This window comes from Rhinoderma darwinii, chromosome 1, assembly GCF_050947455.1.
Source record: "Rhinoderma darwinii isolate aRhiDar2 chromosome 1, aRhiDar2.hap1, whole genome shotgun sequence".
NCBI lineage: Eukaryota > Metazoa > Chordata > Amphibia > Anura > Rhinodermatidae > Rhinoderma > Rhinoderma darwinii.
Window position 1 is genome coordinate 199,289,904 of NC_134687.1, and position 8,488 is coordinate 199,298,391.

Below are 8,488 nucleotides of genomic sequence, written 5' to 3' on the forward strand. Positions count from 1 at the left end.
ATTGTCGCTGGTATAATAGGTGTTTCTTGGGGATCCTCACCGGTTGTTGCTGGTATAGTTGGTGTTTCTTTTGGCGTTTCTCCAGTTGTCACTGGTATCATAGGTGTTTCTTGGGGAGCCCCTTCAGTTGTCATTGGTATCACAAGTGTTTCTTGGGGAGCCCCTACAGTTGTCACTGGTATCATAGGTGTTTCTTGGGGAGCCCCTTCAGTTGTCATTGGTATCACAAGTGTTTCTTGGGGAGCCCCTACAGTTGTCATTGGTATCATAGGGGTTTCTTGGGGAGTCCCTACAGTTGTCATTGGTATTATAAGGGTTTCTTGGGGAGCCCCTACTGTTGTCATTGGTATCATAGATGTATCTTGGGAAACACCTTCAGTTGTCATTAATATCATAGGTGTTTCTTGGGGAGCCCCTACAGTTGTCATTGGTATCATAGATGTTTCTTGGGGAGCCTCTCCAGTTGTCATTGGTATCATAGATGTTTCTTGGGGAGCCTCTCCAGTTGTCAATGGTATCATAGGTGTTTCTTGGGGAGCCTCTATAGTTGTCATTGGTATCATAGGGGTTTCTTGGGGAGTCTCTACAGTTGTCATTGGTATCATAGGGGTTTCTTGTGGAGTTTCTACAGTTGTCGTTGGTATTATAGGAGTTTCTTGGGGATTCTCCACAGTTGTCATTGTTAACACTATTATACCAGTTTTTTCTTTGAGAGCTTGGTTAGTTGTCAATGGCATATTAGCTGTTTCTTTGGGAGTCTGGATAGTTGTCACAGGTATACTAGGTGCTATGGTATTCATATTCAATTTTCGCTTCCCATTCTAAAAGAAAAAATGCTGAAAATTCCAACTTCAAGATTGCAAGACAGACAAGGAAAAATTCATGTGCATTTAGTTCATCACGCATTACAAATAATGTTATCCTTATAATTAAAGTTTTGTTTTGCTTATAGGGGATATGTAGACACAACCCCTCAATTTTCCACCCACCTTCCTTTAGCCTTCTCTTAAACCCTTCTCTTTTATCACTTTCGGTCCCTATTTACTCCTTTTTTCACTAGACTACACTAGGGCAATACATACATGCACAAGCTATTGTTAAATGATTTGGTTGCATTGGGCAATCTTTTTTTTTATTGGAAGGGTTCACTGACTACAGTATGAGCAGATCACAGGGTGTCCAGCTGATAAGACCTTTACAATCTGCTCCAATCAGCGGGGCAACCTGACAGCAAGTGCTCAATATCCCTGATGCTTCACTACAGTAGAAGTAAAGCACTTCACAGTTTCCATTAAATATAATTGCTATAATTACTGCTGTAAATTACTTACACACAATTTCAAAATCAAACTGGAAAGTTTCTGAGATTTCTGGAAGAAAACAAAAAGGATTTATAGATTATAACTGAAAACAGCTACAGTAATTTTATAATATGATTACTACAGTGCTGTTTCGGTAGTACAGATCACCCTTAATTTATAGAAAATATTGGCTACCTGTAAAGGATCTGCCAGGCACAACTTCTGTGTATACGCCCATAGTTAATCAATCTGCACCTGAGTCTATGTCTCTGAGACTGACTCCAGCTTCCACCACTCAGGATGGCAGGCTTAGGAGTGGGAGAGCCTATCGCAACCTGGCCAGACGGAGCTAGCTCCCGCCCTCTGTCTATTTATACCTGCCTTTCCTGTTCCTCCTTTGCTTGTGATTCTTCCCGTGTGGTTTCCTGGCCCAGCTACAGCTTCTGACTATTTGATCCCGCTCCATACTGACCCTGGCTTTCTGACTACTCTCCTGCTCTGCGTTTGGTACCTCATGCACTCCTGATTTGACTCGGCTCGTTCACCACTCTTGTTGCTCACGGTGTTGCCGTGGGCAACTGCCCCATTTCCCTTTGCTTTGTGTTCCCTTGTCTGTTTGTCTCTTGCACTTACTGAGCGTAGGGACCGCCGCCCAGTTGTACCCCGTCGCCTAGGGCGAGTCGTTGTAAGTAGGCAGGGACAGAGTGGCGGGTAGATTAGGGCTCACTTGTCCGTTTCCCTACCCCCATCATTACATAATCACAAGCCCATATACCTAGTCTACCCTGGTCCCTGACACTACTATGGACCCCCTTGAGACCCTGGCCCAGCAAATGCAGGGTCTCTCCCTACAGGTCCAGGCCCTGGCGCAGAGTGTCAACCAGCCTGACGCTACCATGGTAGTGCCCCTCACCTCACCTCTTGAACCCCACCTCAAGTTGCCTGACCGGTTCTCAGGGGACCGGAGGACTTTTCCCTCCTTTCGGGAGAGTTGTAGTCTCTACTTTCGTTTAAAGCCTCACTCCTCAGGTTCTGAGAGCCAGCGGGTGGGTATTATTATGTCCCGGCTCAAGGAAGGGCCCCAAGAGTGGGCCTTCTCCTTGGCTCCTGACGCCCCTGAACTTTCCTCCGTTGATTGTTTATTTTCTGCTCTCGGACTCATTTATGACAAGACTGACAGGACTGCCTTTGCTGAGAGTCAGCTGGTGACCTTACGTCAGGGTAAGAGACCTGTTGAGTAGTATTGTTCTGACTTTAGGAAGTGGTGCGTAGCTTCTCGGTGGAATGACCCTGCCTTAAGGTGCCAGTTTAGGTTGGGTCTGTCGAACGCCCTGAAAGACCTGCTAGTTAGTTATCCCTCTTCTGACTCCCTTGACCAGGTTATGGCTTTAGTGGTACGACTTGACCGACGTCTCAGGGAACGACAACTTGAACGTTTTTGTGTTTTCCCCTCTGACTCCCCCATGATGCCTCCCGAGGTCCCGTTGCTTCGCTCTTCCACGGAAGACTCGGAGGTACCTATGCAACTCGGGGCCTCCGTGTCCCCCCGACAACGTAGAGAGTTCCGCAGGAAGAATGGTCTCTGCTTCTATTGTGGGGATGACAAGCATCAAGTGAACACCTGCCCTAGGCATAAGAATAAGCAGCCGGAAAACTTCCGCGCCTAAGTGATCATCGGGGAGGTCACTTGGGCTCACAGGTATTTCCCGTAAATATGAAACGTAATAAAATCTTGCTTCCCTTTCAGGTCTCTTTTGGGGGTAGGTCTGCTACCGGCAGTGCCTTCGTGGATTCAGGGTCGTCTGCTAATATCATGTCTGTGGAATTTGCCATGTCTCTAGCTATGCCTTTAATTGATTTGCCTAAACCTGTCCCGGTAGCGGGTATCGACTCCACTCCTCTTGCTAATGGTTATTTTACTCAGCATACCCCTGTTTTTGAACTCCTTGTTGGCTCCATGCATTTGGAGCAGTGCTCTGTACTGTTGGTGCAGGGATTATCGTCCGAATTGGTTTTAGGCCTTCCCTGGTTGCAGTTGCATAATCCCACGTTTGACTGGAATACTGGGGAGCTTACCAAATGGGGTAATGAATGCTTGACGTCATGTTTTTCTGTTAATTCTATTTCTCCCCCTGAGGAGGTGAACACGCTACCTGAGTTTGTTCAGGACTTCGCTGATGTTTTCTCTAAGGAGGCCTCCGAAGTGTTACCTCCTCATAGAGAATACGATTGCGCTATCGAATTGGTACCAGGAGCTAAGCTCCCTAAGGGTAGGATATTTAATCTTTCTTGTCCCGAACGTGAAGCCATGAGAGAGTATATCCAGGGATGCCTGGCCAAGGGTTACATTCGCCCCTCTACTTCTCCGGTAGGTGCTGGCTTCTTCTTCGTAGGGAAGAAGGATGGTGGTCTTAGGCCATGCATTGACTACCGTAACTTGAATAAGGTCACTGTAAGGAACCAGTATCCCCTTCCTTTGATTCCTGATCTCTTTAATCAGGTTCAGGTGGCCCAATGGTTCTCTAAGTTTGATCTACGGGGGGCGTATAACCTTATCCGCATCAAAGAGGGGGATGAGTGGAAGACTGCGTTTAACACGCCCGAAGGTCATTTCGAATACCTCGTCATGCCCTTTGGGTTATGTAATGCTCCTGCGGTCTTCCAGAATTTCATAAATGAGATTTTAAGAGATTACCTGGGGGTATTTCTTGTAGTGTACCTTGATGACATACTGGTGTTTTCCAAGGACTGGTCCTCCCACATTGAGCATGTCAGGAAGGTGCTCCAGGTCCTTCGGGAAAACAAACTGTTTGCGAAAACCGAAAAATGTGTGTTTGGGGTACAGGAGATACCATTTTTGGGTCAAATCCTCACTCCTCATGAATTCCGCATGGACCCCGCCAAGGTCCAGGCTGTGGCGGAATGGGTCCAACCTGCCTCCCTGAAGGCGTTACAGTGTTTCTTGGGGTTTGCTAATTTTTACAGGAGATTTATTGCTAACTTCTCGGTCATCGCTAAGCCTCTTACGGACCTCACTCGCAAAGGTGCTGATCTTCTCCACTGGCCCCCTGAGGCTGTTCAGGCTTTTGAGGTCCTTAAGAAGTGCTTTATCTCGGCCCGGTGCTGGTTCAGCCCAACCAAATGGAGCCATTTATCGTGGAAGTTGACGCATCCGAGGTGGGAGTGGGGGCTGTCTTGTCCCAGGGTACCAGGTCCCTCACCCATCTCCGTCCCTGTGCCTACTTCTCCAGGAAGTTTTCGCCCACTGCGAGTAACTATGATATTGGCAACCGCGAACTCTTAGCCATTAAATGGGCATTTGAAGAGTGGCGCCACTTCCTGGAGGGGGCTAGGCACCAGGTAACGGTCCTTACCGACCACAAGAATCTGGTTTTCCTAGAATCTGCCCGGAGGCTAAACCCGAGACAAGCTCGATGGGCGCTATTTTTTACCAGATTCAACTTTTTGGTTACCTATAGGGCTGGGTCTAAAAATATTAAGGCCGATGCACTGTCGCGTAGCTTCATGGCCAGCCCTCCTTCGGAGGAAGATCCTGCTTGTATTTTGCCTCCTGGTATAATCATTTCTTCTATTGATTCTGATTTAGTCTCTGAAATTGCGGCTGATCAAGGTTCAGCTCCCGGGAACCTTCCTGAGGACAAGCTGTTTGTTCCCCTGCAATACTTCCTAAGGGTACTTAGGGAAAATCATGACTCCGCACTATCTGGTCATCCAGGCGTCCTGGGTACCAAACACCTCTTTGCCAGAAACTATTGGTGGCCTGGGTTGCCTAAAGACGTTAAGGCCTACGTCGCTGCTTGTGAGGTTTGTGCTAGGTCCAAGACTCCCAGGTCCCGACCAGCGGGCTTACTACGTTCTTTGCCCATTCCCCAGAGACCTTGGACCCATATCTCCATGGATTTTATCACCGATTTGCCTACATCTCAAGGCAAGTCGGTGGTGTGGGTGGTAGTAGACCGCTTCAGTAAGATGTGCCACTTTGTGCCCCTCAAGAAACTACCTAATGCCAAGACGTTAGCTACCTTGTTTGTCAAACACATCCTGTGTCTCCATGGGGTCCCTGTCAATATTGTTTCGGACAGAGGGGTAAAATTTGTTTCATTGTTTTGGAGAGCCTTCTGTAAAAAGTTGGAGATTGATCTGTCCTTCTCCTCTGCCTTCCATCCTGAAACTAATGGTTAAACTGAGAGGACTAATCAATCTCTAGAACAATATTTAAGGTGTTTTATCTCTGACTGTCAATATGATTGGGTCTCATTCATTCCCCTCGCCGAATTTTCCCTTAATAACCGGGTCAGTAACTCGTCAGGGGTCTCCCCCTTTTTCTGTAATTTTGGGTTTAATCCACGGTTCTCCTCCGTCTCACCTGGTAGTTCCATCAATCCCGAGGTAGAGGTCGTTCATCGGGAACTGTGCACAGTCTGGGCCCAGGTTCAGAAGAACCTAGAGGCGTCCCAGAGCGTACAAAAAACTCAGGCTGATAGAAGACGTTCTGCTAACCCCTTGTTTATGGTCGGGGATCTGGTGTGGTTATCATCTAGGAACTTGCGCCTTAAGGTCCCGTCCAAGAAGTTTCCTCCCCGGTTTATTGGGCCGTATAAGGTCATTGAAGTCCTCAATCCTGTCTCCTTCCGACTGGAGTTGCCCCCATCTTTTCGAATACACGACGCGTTTCCTGCCTCCCTCCTTAAACGCTGCTCCCTGTCCTTGGCTCCCTCGAGGAAACCTCCTGTTCCCGTTCTCACCCCTGAGGGGGTGGAATTCGAGGTGGCCAAGATTGTGGACAGCAAGATGGTCCAAGGCTCCCTCCAGTACCTGGTCCATTGGAGAGGATACGGGCCTGAGGAGAGGACTTGGGTACCCGCCCGGGATGTTCACGCTGGGGTATTGGTCAGGAAGTTCCACCTTCGTTTCCCCAATAAACCAGGTCCACTTAGAAAGGGTCCGGTGGCCCCTCATAAAAGGGGGGGTACTGTAAAGGATCTGCCAGGCACAACTTCTGTGTATACGCCCATAGTTAATCAGTCTGCACCTGAGTCTATGTCTCTGAGACTGACTCCAGCTTCCACCACTCAGGATGGAAGGCTTAGGAGTGGGAGAGCCTATCGCAGCCTGGCCAGACGGAGCTAGCTCCCGCCCTCTGTCTATTTATACCTGCCTTTCCTGTTCCTCCTTTGCTTGTGATTCTTCCCGTGTGGTTTCCTGGCACAGCTACAGCTTCTGACTATTTGATCCTGCTCCATACTGACCCTGGCTTTCTGACTACTCTCCTGCTCTGCGTTTGGTACCTCGTGCACTCCTGGTTTGACTCGGCTCGTTCACCACTCTTGTTGCTCACGGTGTTGCCGTGGGCAACTGCCCCATTTCCCTTTGCTTTGTGTTCCCTTGTCTGTTTGTCTCTTGCACTTACTGAGCGTAGGGACCGCCGCCCAGTTGTACCCCTTCGCCTAGGGCGGGTCGTTGCAAGTAGGCAGGGACAGAGTGGCGGGTAGATTAGATTAGGTAGATTAGGGCTCACTTGTCCGTTTCCCTACCCCCTTCATTACACTACCTGTTACCACCACTAGTGGGTGATCTGTACTTGACATCTATTTGTGTCAAAGGGACCATCTATTTGTGCCAATGTATACAAATGGGGTCCTTAGTTATAGCCAAACTTCTCATCAAGCTGAGCCCATATGTGAAATGATGTGACATGTAGTATAAAGTATTATATAGGTTGCCCCTTTTTGAACAACTTTTTTGTTCGAAGGATCCCGCTCCTGATACCTTCTGTGATTAGCGGAAATCTGTGGGGGGGATTGGCAGCAAGTGTTTAACTTTTCAGCGCCACCGCAGGGATAATTAAACATTGGGTAATGCACAGACATGTCCTCCAGAGTGACAACCTCTTTTTGTAGCGGCTCTCCACTCTGAATACTAAATTAGTGTCCAGGTCAGGGGATCCCCATTAACTCTGAATTCTGTAATACGGTACTTTAAGAAATATTTTTTTAACCATAGTATTCAGATTTTTATATAAATTATCTAAACAGTAAATTAATGCTAACATAATTATATATTTTTTTAAATCCCATATACTGTTGGGTAATACATTTAGCATTTTGCAGCATCTACTGTATTATCAATTGTCCATGTTCGATTACTTACACAAAATTGCCAGATTAAATCAGAATATCTTTGGAAATGCTGGAAGAGAAAATGGATTTACATTTAGACTGAGAATTGGAACGTGTGGTAATGTTAATCCAGATGTCCAGTCTATAATTCACCAAAACGGTCATATCTTATTCCATTTATATTAGTGATTTTAGTCACATATGTATTTTTATTTATAAATTGTTCATGGGTTGTTGCTAAACTATTCAGTATACAGAAGCAGCTTAGAAATGGGTATAGACCAATGCAGAAGCAAAACCCTAACTATACAAAATTTTTATTTTGACTCCTTTATGTACAGTATGTGTAAGTAAATGATAGATTGACAGATGCATAGTTAGTGAGTTGGCAAGAGAAAAAAAAAAAGTCCAAGATTCATCTTTTATACATACAAACCCTAATGACCTATCCACAGGATAGGTCATCAGTATATGATCGGTGTGAGTCCGACACCCGGACCGATCAGCTGCTCCGGCTGCCTCCATGCGCCGGTTGCTATGAAGGGTATGCAGTAGTTGAAGCTGGATGCAGATGGCTCCGACTACTGCATAGCGGCCGTGATGCAGAACTGCAGCTCGGCCGCTATTCCGTGACCAGAGTCATCTACTTCCGGCATTGACAAGAGGTGTCCGGAGCCGGCCAGTGAGCTGATTGGTGCGGACCCCCACAGATCATATACTGGTGGCCTATCCTGTAGATAGGTCATCAATTGTCTGCACGTGGACAACCCCTTTAAGGCTAAATGCACACATTGCAGAATTTGGTGCAGAAAATCTTCATTAAAACCGAAGGTAAACGCAGGTAGTTCCGCAGGTAAAATCAGCACCTAATAGTGTGTTTTTTTATGCATTTTTAGATGCGGTTTTTACATTTTGATGCAGAAATAGGTGCGTTTTTATGCTGCGGATTTTGGTGTGTTTTTTTTAATAAAACTAGTCAGATACAATTCGCAAGCGGCAACGCAAGATAAAGTAACTTGCTGCAGATTTTAAAATACGCAGGTCAAT

At 46.7% G+C, this 8,488-nt stretch overlaps 1 long non-coding RNA gene across 1 annotated transcript; it reads right to left on the reverse strand.

Annotated features, from left to right (window-relative positions):
* Positions 1-520: 520 nt before the first annotated feature.
* LOC142739011 (uncharacterized) lies at positions 521-7,513 on the reverse strand. Its single transcript, XR_012880604.1, has 3 exons — positions 7,473-7,513; positions 1,332-1,370; positions 521-821 (listed from the first exon to the last, which is right to left on the reverse strand). It is a non-coding gene; the product is annotated as an uncharacterized LOC142739011 (long non-coding RNA).
* Positions 7,514-8,488: the final 975 nt, after the last annotated feature.